The 14,514-nt window shown below is 43.0% G+C and overlaps 1 pseudogene; it reads left to right on the top strand.

The window, feature by feature from the left end:
- Nucleotides 1-5,886: 5,886 nt before the first annotated feature.
- Nucleotides 5,887-6,766, top strand: LOC101642984 (annotated as a pseudogene).
- Nucleotides 6,767-14,514: the final 7,748 nt, after the last annotated feature.

A 14,514-nucleotide genomic window follows, 5' to 3' on the forward strand; every position in this document is an offset into this window, starting at 1 on the left:
TAGATCAGACAAAGAGTGAACTCTGGACCTAATTTGTTACTGACTTGCCACTCCTATTGTCTCCCCCATCTACTGTCCTTCGGTTCAAGCATCCTCTTTCCTAAGGATGTTTTTATGGTTAATCCAAATCCTCATTTGGATTTATCCCAATTCCCACCCACATTGCACTTTCCGAAATCTCTGGATTAAACTGTAAAATTCATCAACACACTTTTTACCCCCATATCCCTTGTATCAAACATAGCTTGGTGCGTACAAGGTGCTCCACATGTGTGAAGGAGCCTTGTGGTGCTATGTGATGGGCCATCGGGCTACTAATTGCAAGGTTCACCCTCTCCCACCCCCAGCTGCTCCCTGGGAGAAAGACGAGACTGACTGCCTGCTTCTGGAAAGATCTATATTCTCAGCAGTCCTATATAGGTGCATTATGTGTATGAGTCAACTTGATGGTAGTGGTTTGGGCTTTTTGCTTTTTCTACATATTTCAAACGAATGACTGACTGATGATGTATTATAGAAACCACTCTGAAACAAAGATAACCCGCAAACCTTAAACGCCTCTGATACATTCCACCCTTTTCGACTGCTTGTTAGTAATATCACCAAGACAACCATTCTCTAACAAACTTGGTTTGTAGAAGCAGATTCTAGAGAAGAAAAATAGAGACCATGATATGAAATCATGTAGCCGTAAAAAAGAAAACTTCGAAAATAACCACTAGACTGTTCTTTTTCTTCTCTTTTATTCCCTCTAGCCACTGTCATAGATAGTTTAATCTTCTCCATGATTAGATAGCCTAGTAGATAGTCTGATCTTCGCCATGATTCCAAGTGGGTGGATAACTTTTGTGCCTGACTGGGCCACTCTTCAGAATGATGGCTGTGCTTCTGCATGAAGAGGCAAGAGATTTCCACGAGAGCCAAGGATCTCTCCCTGGCGGCGAGAAGAGGAATAGCACTACCTTTGTGTCTGTGGGTAGACCCGGTGCTGTTAGTTGCTTTTGACTCACTTCCAACTGATGGCAGCTCCGAGTTCAGCGTGCTAAAGCCTTGCCTGCTTCCAGGCAGCAGGAGAGTGCCCTGTGGCCCCTGTTGTGTCCATCCTTCTCACGGAGACTTTCCCTCCCCCTTGCTTGCTCTCTCCTTCCCGCACAGGGGATGCTCTCGGAGACTTTCCCTCCCCCTTGCTTGCTCTCTCCTTCCCCCAGGGTGATGTTCTCAGGTGGTCAGTCCCTCCCGATGACAGGCCTGAGTAAGCAAGTCAGCTTCGCAGACAATGTTCTGTGCTCCACGGGGCTTTCGTTGGCTGATTTCAAGTAGCTAGCCAAGACTTTTTTCTTAGTCTGTCTTAGTGTGGAATCTGTCCATCTTGGGTGAGCCTGTTGAAATTTGAAATACTATTGGCATAGCTTCCTGCATCCTAGAAACAAGATCAGTGTGCAACCAATTGATAGTTGGGGTGGGGGTGGGTTGGATTAACTAGAGACCAACAATGACCCTCCACTGGAAGATCCTGAACTCCCACTTAGGAATTCCTTAAAAAATAACCGAATGCCAATGAATAGGGCCCCGACATTTGCATTTTCTGTGTTCCATAGATGATGCTAAAAGAATCCATTTCATGTTCATACTATTTCTCCGAGTCTCTATGTACGCCAGGATGCTGACCACAATACATTTCTTTTTCTAATTATTTGAATTGCTTTGCTCTTGGATTCCCCCTGCGCTTTATTTCACCTATGAACGAACACCTTCCTCTGTTTTCAAGTTGAATGCCTTCTAAGTGTTACCAGCCCGTTGCCAGATTGTGGAGACAAAAAAAAAAACAAGTTGGGGGGTGGGGTGGAGGAAGAAACCTTTACTGGTGAAACAAACTAACTCATGAGATATTAGAAAACAAATTTTCCCCAACTTGGAAAGTCTACTTCAGCACAAGAATTACCCTGAGGCTCTCTCAGCTCTGCCATCCATTAAACCCTGGAAATATGTCAAATGCACTTGGAACCTCTTATCTGGGTGTGCGCTCTGTTGCACCTACCATTTGAAGTGGACTGGGCCAGTGACAAGCCTGAGATTGTGTGGTTTTCAAGAGACTGGGTAGACACACTCTCTTTGTTATGCCTGCTCCCCTCCTATGCACACAGCTCTGCCACTGGAGGGTAGATGAAGCCACTTCATTCTGAATGGTTATTAAGAATGGAATGCTTATTGCTTTGGCCCCAATGTTCCCGTACTACACACTGCAGAATGGGAGCCTCACTGCATCTTTACATACAAGACAGAGAAACAAACAACACAGGGTTCATTTTCCTTGATAGCTAATATTCACTATGGTGCACTAAATACTGAACAATCTCTTTCTCCTCTCCTCTCCCCTCTCAGCCTCCTTTTTAAATCATTGTAAAATGGGAACATGAACTTGAGAAAGACAACATTTTTATGTGAAGGCTGATAGCTTGCATTTTATGTTCTTTCCAGCTCCAGCAGTGGAAGGTAACCGTTGATTAATTTTTAGCAGCGTGCTCATTAACATCAAGATTCTAATTGTTATTTCAGGCTGCCAGGGAGGCAGGAGCTGAGGTCAGCACATTTTCTCCTTTGTCTCTCACAGTCTAGGAAGCAAGAGAGTCCTTGTTCTCCTTCCTCTTCCTTATGGGCTTCCTGCTCCCTAGTTTCTTTCTCCACTTTGCCTTGCTCTTCGAGATGTGACCATTCTTTCCTAACAATTGCAAGAACAGTTGTTCTCCAATTAAGGAGTTCTACATATATGTCCATCAGGACCCAGTCAAGAGACAGAGCCACACCAGGCATTTCAACAGAGAGAATTTAATTTAAAGAATTGTTGATTCCATGTTGGAGAATTTGCAAAATACACATGTAATAGAATGGTAATATGAAAGTAACTAGTGTAAGATTAAGCTACTACTCCTATGGCTGGAATTAAAAAGGGAAGAGGTTGGGATAAGGAATACTTTGACATGTGGGGGAAGAGCTCACAGGAGTTGGGACTCAGATTCCCAGAAAGGGTTCTGCTTAGTAGCCTTTGAGCTCAGAAACGTTCTAACTATCTGAGGCAAAGACCTCTGAGGTGGACGTATTGACTGGTTAATGGTAATGTCCCTGAGGGGCGTCAGGGATTTAAGACCCACATTCTGTTTCCAGTCAATAAGAGGTCACTTTGAAGACAGAGATGCACCTGACCCTAGCAATAGTATTTTAAATCACCATATATGCACGTGAAAGCTGATTAATGAATAAAGAAGACCACAGAAGGAATAAAACCATTAAAGTGTCATATTGGTGAATAATTGTAAGTGTATACTGGACTTTCAGAAGACAAAACCAAAAATCTGTAATGGAAGACATACAGCCACTCTGTTCCTTAGAAGCAGGCCTGGTAAGACTTTGTTTCTGGTACTTTGGATATGTAATGAGGAAGGAGATCGCTGAGTCTGGAGAAGGTCATCCCATGTGGTAAAGCAACGCCTCAGCGTAAAAGAGCAAGACGGTCAATGAGAGGGATTGACAGAGTGACTGCAAGCCAGGCTCAGCCACGGGAGCACTTGTGAAGAAGACGCAGGACCGGGCCTGGTTTCTTTCTGTTGTACATAGAGTCCCCATGACTTGAAATCACTCCAAAGCATCTCTAACAACAACAGTCGCACCAATCTCAGTGACAACCATTCCAGCTACCACTGCCAGAAGTCTGTGTGCTGCCAGGTTTAACAGAGGGAGCTGCCAGACTGAGATGAATTAGGAAGAAAGGGTCATGGATCAACTTCAGAAAATCAGCCAATGAAAACCCTGAGACCACCACTTATCATGGAGGTGACGCATGGATGTGCAGCATTTTGTTCCATTGCTGTATAAGGTCACCTTGAGCTGGAGACTACCTTGAGCCCTGATGGCAAAGGGGTTATGTGGTAGACTACAATCGGAAAGTCAGCAGTTCAAATCCACCCACCAGTCCATGGGAGAAAGATGAGGCTTTCTACTCCTGTAATGAGTTACCACCGGAGAGGCAATAGCTTAACTGATGGCATATAAATCCTTTGTACATGGATTTATCTCTGTATTTCTAGCTTTACTGTTTAGTCCCTGCTTTCTTGCATTTTCTTTTCTTTTCAAAACGTTGTTAAGTGGTCAAGTCAGATAGTGAAGACTTATTGTGCCAACCTGGCCAATAAACATGTGTGGAATTAATTGAAGGGCAGAGAGATAAATGGCTCAGTGAGCCTTGCCTTTCTAGTTCTCGGTTATCTTGCTCTCTGATGGTTGGACCAGGGTACAGCTGCCTTAGCTAGTTCCCTGATTCAGCTGACAAGACTCACTTCCTGCAAGACATCCCTGAGGAGAAGCCACATGGACCTACCCTGATGCAGCCCTGGGTCCTGAAGCAGCCAATTGGAGACCCCTGCCAGTGCTGAGATGCTTACACACTCACTGATTCACATTTCCTCCTACAGTCGGCATCACTTTGAGTGTTTTGTGAGATTGAGGAGGACTTTGTAAATTGGTGTCAGACATATGGGTTAATGTTGGACTTATGGGCTTGGACAGCACTGGGTTGGGATGCCATGCTTTACATTCTCTGTGAAGAATGTTCAGAAGCAATAAGGAGAGAGTAGGCCACATTTCTCATCGTCCCTTTACCCTAACTCAGATGCTATCATGGACCCCCTTTCTTATCTCCTGAAGTTTACTCACAAGAATGAGAAAGGAGCCCCAATAGTGCAGCAGTTAAGCACTCCTCTACTAACCAGACTGTCAGTGGTTTGAACCCACCACCCACTTCTCAAAGAGAAAGGTGTGGCAGACATTTCTGTAAAGATTACAGCCTTGCACACCCTGAGGGGCAGTTCTTAGTGTCCTATCGGATCACTAAGAGTTGGAATAGACCCGAGGGCAATGGGGTGCCCACAAAGATTATATCCGGAGAATGCATGCTCCTGTCCATAATGTTAGCTTGTTCTCCTTGAAGTTCAAGAACGTTATACTGGTAACAGAAACTCTGAACTGATGGTATGTATCATTGGATGATTCCAAACAGTATTATCAGCCCCTTTGATAAGCTTGGGATGGAGCAAGTTGTGCAAATACTCAGGGCAGTGACTGATTGCGGGGCCCCAGATAAAAGTGATCCTTAATTAAGACTGACTCACAGAATACTTGTGAGGCTGCTGATTACATGATCACCTTTTGAGGTGTCTCTGAAATCCAGGAGCCATCACAGTCCAACTTCTCCCTCCGACTCTGATTACTGTACTTCCAGATGTGAGGCTACCTAATCAATTTCCTACATGTCAAGTGGCATCTCAGCACCGGCCTCGGGAGTCTCCAAGCAGCAGCAATCTACGCATGACCAAGAATTTCCTTTTGATCCTTAAATTGTTTCTGTGACTCACAGCCAAGGATATTAAAGAAGACCTTCCCATGTTGAGTCAGGGGGCACCATGATAATCAGCATGCTCACCCCAAAACTCGGAGAACAGCTTGATTGATTCAATGCTGAAGGTTTTCAAATGTTTCCCTTACAACTCAAAGTGATTTTTAGGATCAATTGAATTAGTATAATTCATATTGAATTGCCCGAAATCTTCCTTATGATCCTCCTTCATCAGAGAGCACTTTAGAAAGAAGCATGTCTAGTTCTTCTGCGTTAATAAACCTATCATCTAATAGTTACTGGAACACATACGATGGTCAACATATGCTTCCTGAAGGAAGGAATTAAAAATCTGATTTCAATTTCATTTTGCCTAAAGAACAAACAAATCTTTGTTTTAAAATGTACAGCCAGATGCCCTGGTATGATTCCGCCCTGCGCTGCTGTGTATAGCAACGACAGTAGTGTACCTCCGTTTTCCGTTTCTCTCAACAAAGTGCATGTCACCCCACCCCCACCCCGGGGAAGATTCTATGGCTATGGACACGAGCCCCCTGAGCCCCCAAACTAACTTTTGGGTTGTGCACTAAAGGCCGACAAAGATGATCACTTTAAGGTAGATAATGATGAAAAAGAGCACCAGTTAGCTTTAAGAAGGGCCAATTTAGGTGCTGGTGCAAAGGATGAACTACATATTGTTGAAGCAGAAGCAATGAATTATGAAGGCAGCCCAATTACAGTGACACTGGCAATTTTGAAAATGTCTGTACAGCCAACGGTCTCCCTAGGGGGCTTTGAACTAACACCACCAGCGGTCTTGCAGTTGAAGTGTGGCTCAAGGCCTGAGCATATTAGTGGACAGCATTTAGTAGCTGTGGAGGAAGAGGCAGAGTCAGATGATGAAGAGGAGGAGGAGGAGGATGTGAAACTTTTAAGTGTATTGGGAAAGCGGTCTGCCCCCATAAGCGGTAGCAAGGTTCCACAGAAAAAGGTAAAACTTGCTGCTGCTGATGAAGAAGAAGAAGAAGAAGAAGAAGAAGATGAAACTGAAGAAAAGGCTCCAGTGAAGAAATCTATATGGGATACTCTAGCCCAAAATGCACAGAAATCAAACCAGAATGGAAAAGACGCAAAACCATCAACACCAAGACCCAAAGGTCAAGAATCCTTTAAAAAACAGGAAAAAACTCCCCAAACACTGAAAGGCCCTAGTTCTGTAGAAAACATTAAAGCAAAAATACAAGCAAGTCTAGAAAAGGGTGGTTCTCTTCCTAAAGTGGAAGCCACATTCATCAAGGATGTGAAGAACTGCTTCCGAATGACTGACCAGGAGGCTGTTCAAGATCTCTGGCAGTGGAGGAAGTCTCTTTAAGAAAATAGTTCGAAGAGTTTGTTCAAATATTCCGTCTTATTTCATTTCTGCAACAGTTGCTACCTGGCCACCCTTTTTTCTATTGCAGAGTGAGAACTTTCCCTACCATGTCTGATAAATATTGTCCAGGTTCCTTTGCCAAGAATGTGTTGTCTAAAACGCCTGTTTTGTCTGTAAAGATGGAACCGCACCCTTTGCTTGGTTCTAAGTCTGTATGGCAGGACAGAGGAGTAGCAGTGGTCAGACAAACGGAAATGGTGGGGAGACAAAAGTATACATGTGAAATAAAACTCAGCATTGGAATAAGGTATCACTGTTTCTCTTAAAAAAAAAAAAGTACAGCCAGAATGCTCCTTAGAAGCAAGACTGGTGAGACTTCATCTCACATATTTTGGACATGTGATCAGGAGGGACCAACCCCTGGAAAAGGAGTGATTCGTAAAGTACAGCAGCAGCCCAAAAGAGGAAGTTGCTCCACAAGATGATTGGCAGGTCACTACAGCAATGGGCTCCAACACAAGAACAGGTGTGCGGATGGTGCAGGATTGGGCCGTGATTTGTTCTGTGGGATGTAGGGTCTCTGAGTCAGAAAAGATCTGGCGGCCCCTGACAACAGTCTGTTCCAATCGAAAATGGCCCATCAGATTGCGTTTTACTCATAGAACGTCACAGCTGCAAAAACTGTAGGCTCTCCATCCTTGTTGACACTTCTTCTTCCTATTTCTGTCACCCTGCGCCTCTTCTCTGACTCACACCTTCTCTTTCCCTTTCATTGCTTTACTTTTGGTTTCCTGGTAAATAAGCCCTTCAGAGCCTCGGTCTTCTCATGGAGTTCTCCCTAGTCATCACTCGCCCTAGACGGAGTCCCTTGCCATTTTTTCTTCCTAACAATCAACCCAAAAGCAATTCTGAAAGTCTGTAGAGAAAACTGGGTGAATTGGGATTGGCTATGTCACTTCGAAAGCTTCTGGTTGTGAATGAGTGAGGGTTGGAGTGAAGTGGTTAAACACCCTGCTGAAGACAGACTCCTGTAGCGTTGCAGTCTTGGAAACTCACGAGGGTGGGTCTACCCCGTCCCACAGAGGCACTGTGAGTCCGCATCAACTTCATGGCATTGAGTTCGTTTTGGGGGGGTGAAGGTTTGCAGAGAAATCATTTCCCATTCAACAAGCCACACTGATGATTAGTTTTGAGCATTCATTTGGCTGGGTTATGGTCCTATGTGTCCTCCAGCAATTCTTATGGACAGCCACCCTGTAGAAGTGACGCATGGAGTGCCCCAGGCTGTACCCTTCCTGGAAGACACTGCCATATGTTTCTTTTGTGAAGTGGCTGGTGGATTCCAACCACCATCCTGTCGGGTAGCAGCCAAGCACGTAATCACGGCATCCCCAAGTTTCCTTCGCTAGGCTGCAAAGCAAAACAAAACAAACAGCTCCACTTCCACGGGGTTTATTCTGACTCCGAGTGGCTCTATAGACTCTTTCCTAGACTGCAAATCTCTTTGAAAGCAGACAGCCTCATCTCTCTCCCTAGGGGTAGCTGGCAGGGTTGAAGCACAGCTTTGGGGTAAGCTGTCCAACAGCTCATTCACAGTGCCATTCATGTTAGACCAGCGGTTCTCAACCTGCGGGTCGTGACCCCTTTGGGGATCAATTGACCCTTTCACAGGGATCTCCCGATTCATAACAGTAGCAAAATTACCGTGATGAAGTATCAACGAAAATAATTTTATGGTTGGGGGGTCATCACAACACGAGGAACTGTATTAAAGGGGCACGGCATTAGGAATTCTGAGAACCACTGTGTTAGACTATAAAACAGAAGCAGACTCACTGCCGATGAGTCAATTCTGACTCATGGTAACCGTATAGCATAGAGTCGAACTGCCCATATGGGTTTTGGAAGCTGTAAATCTTTAAGGAAGCAGAAAAGTTTCATCCTTCTTCCTCCAAGTAGCTGGTGGACTTGAATTGTGGAACTTGCAGTTAACAGCCCAACCTGTACCCCACTATGCCACCAGGGACATTGTAATAGGCTATAAAAACTCAGTGCCACGGAGTAAGTGCTGACTCGCAGTGACCCCTGTGGGTTTCCAAGACTGTTTCTGGGAGTAGAAAGCCCAGTCTGTCTCCCAATGAGTTAGCTGGTGGTTTCCAACTGCGGACCATAGGGAGCACAGCCAAACGCCTAACCACGACACCACCAGGGCTACTCCAAGATAGGCTATAGTACCCAGTTAGTCCATCAAACAAGTGTTGCTACTTAGTATTTTGTAGACATAATAAGCATCTACCGTCACTTGACTTTAAGTAAAGTAAATTAGCCTTGAGTGGAGGCAGGCGTGATGGAAAAGCCTGCAACGTCTTAAAAGCAAACAGAGGTTTCCCTAAAGAAAAAGACATTCCAAGTGTAGACTGCAGTCCATAGGCCTGCCGGAGCAAGTTTCCAGCATGGCCTTCCCAATGACCTGTCTTAGGAATTTCCAAGTTGCCTAGCTAGTCTCCCCAATCATGTAAGCCAATTCTTTCTTATTCCTTTCTCTGTAGAACAGTAACAAATGACACAAGTAACCTTTGTTCATTGAAGAGGTCAGATCATCTTCAGCATGACCAAGGTATGAGCCTCAGAAAGAATCTAGGAATTGTAATTTCAGCATTGCATCCAAGAAAATGTCCAGCTATGGATGAAGTATAGGTTAAGACTTGGGGCTGAAAAAACTCATTCCAATAATGCAAAGATGATTCCAATAATAATATTATCAGTCAAGAAATTTGGGTAAGAAGAAGAGAAGCAACTCCCAGTACTTCAAGTGTGAAGGGTTTGAACAGGACTAATTGGATTAATCAATCATTGCAAAGAGTTGAGGGAGAAAGGCCAGGGAGCACTAGGCTGTATTTCATCTCTGGCACCTGGGATTCTCCATTGTTCACTGGAAAACCACTGCAAATCTTAAATGTGTGGGGAATTTCCTTCGACCAGGAGGTTAGATATTGAGCTACTAATCGAAAGGTTGTCTTTTCAAACCCACCACCTACTCAGCTGGGGAAAAATGAAGCTGGCTGCTCCTGTAATGATTGACAGGCGTGGGAACCACACTTGGGGTTGCTATGTACTGGAAGCCACTCAATGACAGTGTGTTTGATCGAGGTTTAGTCTACATGATTAGAATAGAGAACTTTCAAAGATCCGTTGGAAATCTGGAGACAATCGCCTCTCCCTCCCTGCTGTGGTTGAGTCTGACTCATGGAGACCTTATGGATAACAGAACAAATATCTTTTGGGGTGCTGAGCTCCATCTTCACGGCTGCTGGTATGTTTGAGTCCATAGTTGTGTCTAGGGTGTCCATTCTTCTTATTCAATGTTTCTCTACTTCTCCTCTTCCAACTCATAAAACCCAACCAATCTACTGCATCAAGTGGCTTCCCCTTCACTGCAACCCTTCGGGGCAGAGTAGAACTACCCCGTAGGGTCTACAGGTGGTTAAATGTTTACAGAAACAGACTGCCACGTATTTTTCCCAAGGACCAGTGGGTTTGAACAACTATCTTTCATTTAAGAGCCTAGGCTTTAACTACTACTACCAGGACTTTTTCTTACTTCAATAAATCGATTCTTCCAAATCTTATGCAAGTTGGCTTTTACTGGCCAGCTCCAACAAGGACCTATAGGGAGAAAAGGATCCTGGGACTTGTAGTTTGCCACTTCTCCACTGCAGTGCAGTAGTGAGTGAGTTGGGAGTCAGTTCTGAGGGTCCATTTAATATGTGTCCAATGGCCCATAGGAAAACTAAACATATTAATACACTCAAAGAGGCATCAACTTAACCACAATTTGCTCTGTCCAAAAATTAAAGATTTGTTGCCTTTTTTTTTTCAGCAAGGTTATACAGCAGAAATTGGCTTGATGCCCTAAAGAATAAAATCTACTCTCACACACATCACATTTCCAGAATGAAGCAATTAATATAGGAAGTGTGAGGTTTGGCAAAGAAGTAGTCATTTTTCTTTAGACACCTTAAACATCTACATTTTCTTTTTGGAACTTTATAAAGCATGTGCCTCCCCTCAATCTTTCTACTCTTTCTGAATTGCACTAAAACATTAATTGAATGAAGGTAACAATCAATCCTGGCAGGGTGGTGTTTTTTTTCCCTCCCGTGGAATAAAGTATGGCTTAATTTATTTTTACTTAATTACCTCATTTCACTCTTGCCATGTCTATTAATAATGAATATCTGTTCCTTCTTAAATGGCACTGATCACCGATTTCCACTGCTGCTGGGGAGATTGGAACACGACAGTTGTTAGAATGTGTAGGTTCAGGGTTCCTCTTCTCCTTGATAGACTTCTAGCCTAATCAATTATTTTAGGCTGTCTGCAGTACATATGCACCAAGCAAACTAGCAATGCAAGAGCAGGATCCTTTGTTCCGCCCTATTGTCTGGCCTGTCTCATCAAACCAGAAGTCTAACTTAACTTCCGTGAACCTAGAAAATGGATGTGTTTACATTCATTGTGAGAACAGCCTCTCCTTCACCTTTTTGTGCCCATCCACTCGCTCTCCATGCCCTCGTGCCCATTCACCCTTGAGCGAATGGCACCAAGACTCATATTCAGTTGAGGAGAAACCACCCCAGTTGATCGTTTTAACTGTGGTAAATGCTTGGAAACATGCGCAGTGAGAGGCATTCGCTGCTTGCTGTGAGCAACTGGTGTAAACGGTATTGATCTGCTCTGAAGAGTTTACAGTAGAGGCACATTTGGCACATTATTTAAAGTGTAAACACCTGTTTGATTTCTTTTTAGCCTGGATCCAAACATTCGCAACACAATTTTACTCTTTTGATTCACTCCCTCTCCTTGTTCCAGGTTTTCCTGTCTTGCCACAAGCAGCACCCTGATCTGGTTTGTGAACTTGCTTGAGTTTTACTTGTAAAGGCTAACATGCCTCAGAGCGCCAGGAGGGTGGGAGGGAGACAAGGCAAGGCAAGACAAGAAAAGGCAAGGCTGGTGGACCCACATCTAAAAGCACAATCCGGTCCTAGGGAATAAGGAAGACTGAGCTCTTCAGACTTGTTGACAAGTAAGGTCAAGGAAGGTCTGTGGCTGCCTCCACCCTCATCCCAACTTTAAGATGACTTCTCTGCCTCTCAACTATCTGGAAAATGCCTGGGAGAAACAATTCACTGGTCAATTCATAGGACCAAGGGATGGAGATGTTCATTGTCCTACTGGATCAAAAGCTTTAACGGTTATATTAGCTTCCTGCAAATAACCCAAAGCCAAATGCACTGCCATCAAGTTGAGTCCAACTCATAGTGACGACCCTACAGGACAAAGTAGAACTGTTCCTGTGGGGTTTTGCCCCTATGAACTTTTATAGGCGTAGAAAGCCTCATCTTTCTCCTATGGAGCAGCTAGTGGTTCTGAACTGCTGACCTGGAAGTGAGAAGCCTGGCATGTAAGCCACCATGCTCACAGGGCTCTTTATAGTAGCTTCTGAGTGCTATCATCGCACAGAATAGTAAAGGCTGTAGAGTTAAATACCTTTGATTTAAGGTTAATTCCTACTTGTTATGTTATGTAAATTTACCATCAATTTGAAATGATTGAATACATCATTTACTCCCCAAAACTTCATTACACTTACCTTCACTTATTGCAAGTACAACTTTTAAATCATTGATGAGGCTTCATGTCTTTGTGTGTGTGTGTCTACTAACCTACCCATAAAGATTAAGCCCATGAAGATCCTTTATAGTGTTTCTGACACTGTAAATCTTGGCAGGAGCCGGCCGCCTCCTCTTTCTCCCATGGAGTAGTTGGGGAGTTTGGCCCTTGGCCCTTATAGTTAGCAGCCCAATGCCCAGCCCACTGCATTGACAGGGCTCCTTCTTATATTAAAACCCAAACCAAACCCACTGCTATCAAGTAGATGCCAACTCATAGCGACCCTATAGGACAGGATAGAACTGTCCCTGTGAGTTCCTGAGACCTAACTGTGTCCAGCCCTTTCGAACTGTCTCTTCCCACAGATCTTGTCGCTTGATTCCTGTGTGTTCCACTGGGTGAGAGCTACACATGGAGCCACTGTTTATGTTGCTGAAAAGTAATACAGACGTTGTCGATCCTTCGAACTTCTATTACAGTCATAGAATTCTTAAATAATTCCTCCAATCATTAATTAGAAAGCAAGACAACTCGATTTATAAGCAAATTGAAGTCAGAAACGATCTATAAAATATAATTTTTCAAATAATATTTTCTATAATATTATTTCAAATAATATTTTCTATGATATTATTTCAAATAATATTTTCTATAAAATATTTTCAAACAAGCTGGGAAATAATTAAATCATTTGGAGAATGTGACCTTTTAATTTATGAAAACACATTTGACACAATTGAAAAATACATTCTCAGAAAATGACCTGGAAATGCATGATAAAAGATATATAAGTGACTAGTAAGCACTTTTAACAACTGAATCTCCCCATTTGCCAGGGAGATGCAAACTAAATAACAGTCAGGGGTTCTTTTGGCCATGCAATGGGCAGAATTGTAAATATTTGATACTATGCATTGTTGGTGAGAATGGTGACAAATCCCACTCCAAAGATTCTTCTGGGAGCACAAACTGGGAAAGCCCCTTTAGCAAAGTTCGGCACCATCAACCAGAATGAAAAACTCCATAGAGCACCCACCCAGGTCTGACACTTCTGAAAATCATTTTAAAGAACACTTTTTGCAGAAGCAGACATTTTTTTCAATGAATAGTTTGAATGGCAAAAGCATGATGAAGATAATCCAGACGTCAATCAAAAAGGAGGCTTGAAACGAATGGTTACACATGCTCAATGGAACAGTATAGGAAAATGAGCTAGGTACTACCTTGGAAAATTCAACTGGAATTCTGAATAAAAGAAGCATATCTCAAGTAAACATAAAATGATACCATTTAATGTGAAATGTGAACCAGTACTACAAAGATATTTATGAAATGGTTAACAGGACTGAAATAAATATTTAATCTAGTTTTCTTTGTGCTTAACAACAAAATAAATTATCCCTTTGCATTACTTGAAAAATTAATTGAAAAGGAAATCTTAGTTTCCTAAATTCATTAGTTGCTGTTATGACAATCAACTCTTAAGAATGTATGTTTCCGGATAAGGGGAGGCAGAGAAAAGGAAGTGGATGTTAACAAACCCAGGGACAAGGGAACAACTAGTGATCTAAAATCAATGGCGAGGAGGGCATAGGATGCCTGGTAGGGCTTGATCAAGGGCAATGTAACCGAGAGAAATTACTGAAATCCAAATGAAGGCTGAACATGATAGGACAAGAGGAAAGTAATTGTTCTAAGGTTTGTTGATCAAAGATTAGCTGGTTTCTGGTTAGTAACACTCAGGTCAATGACATTTCTATCCATTCCCATAAAGAGAAATGTGGTTTTATTGCTTATAAGCAGCTTTATGAGAGAAAAATGAGGTTTTCTATGCCTGTAAAGATTTACAGTCTCAGAAACCCACAGAAGCAGTTCTACCTTGTCCTATAGGGCTGCTCTGAGACAGAATCAACTCCACGGCAGTGAGGTTGGGGTTTGGATTTAAAATGTGTGCAGATTATTATCTGATACTTTCCAGCATCACCAAGAGAATCACAGATTTTTTTTCCTTTAATGGATTAATGTGAAGATTTGAGATTAAAGAAAAAGAAAGAAACCCTACCATCTTGATATTTTATCTAAT

The sequence above is a fragment of the Echinops telfairi genome, unplaced genomic scaffold (assembly GCF_000313985.2).
Source record: "Echinops telfairi isolate 266 unplaced genomic scaffold, ASM31398v2 ScPeMD7_25;HRSCAF=90, whole genome shotgun sequence".
Taxonomy (NCBI): domain Eukaryota; kingdom Metazoa; phylum Chordata; class Mammalia; order Afrosoricida; family Tenrecidae; genus Echinops; species Echinops telfairi.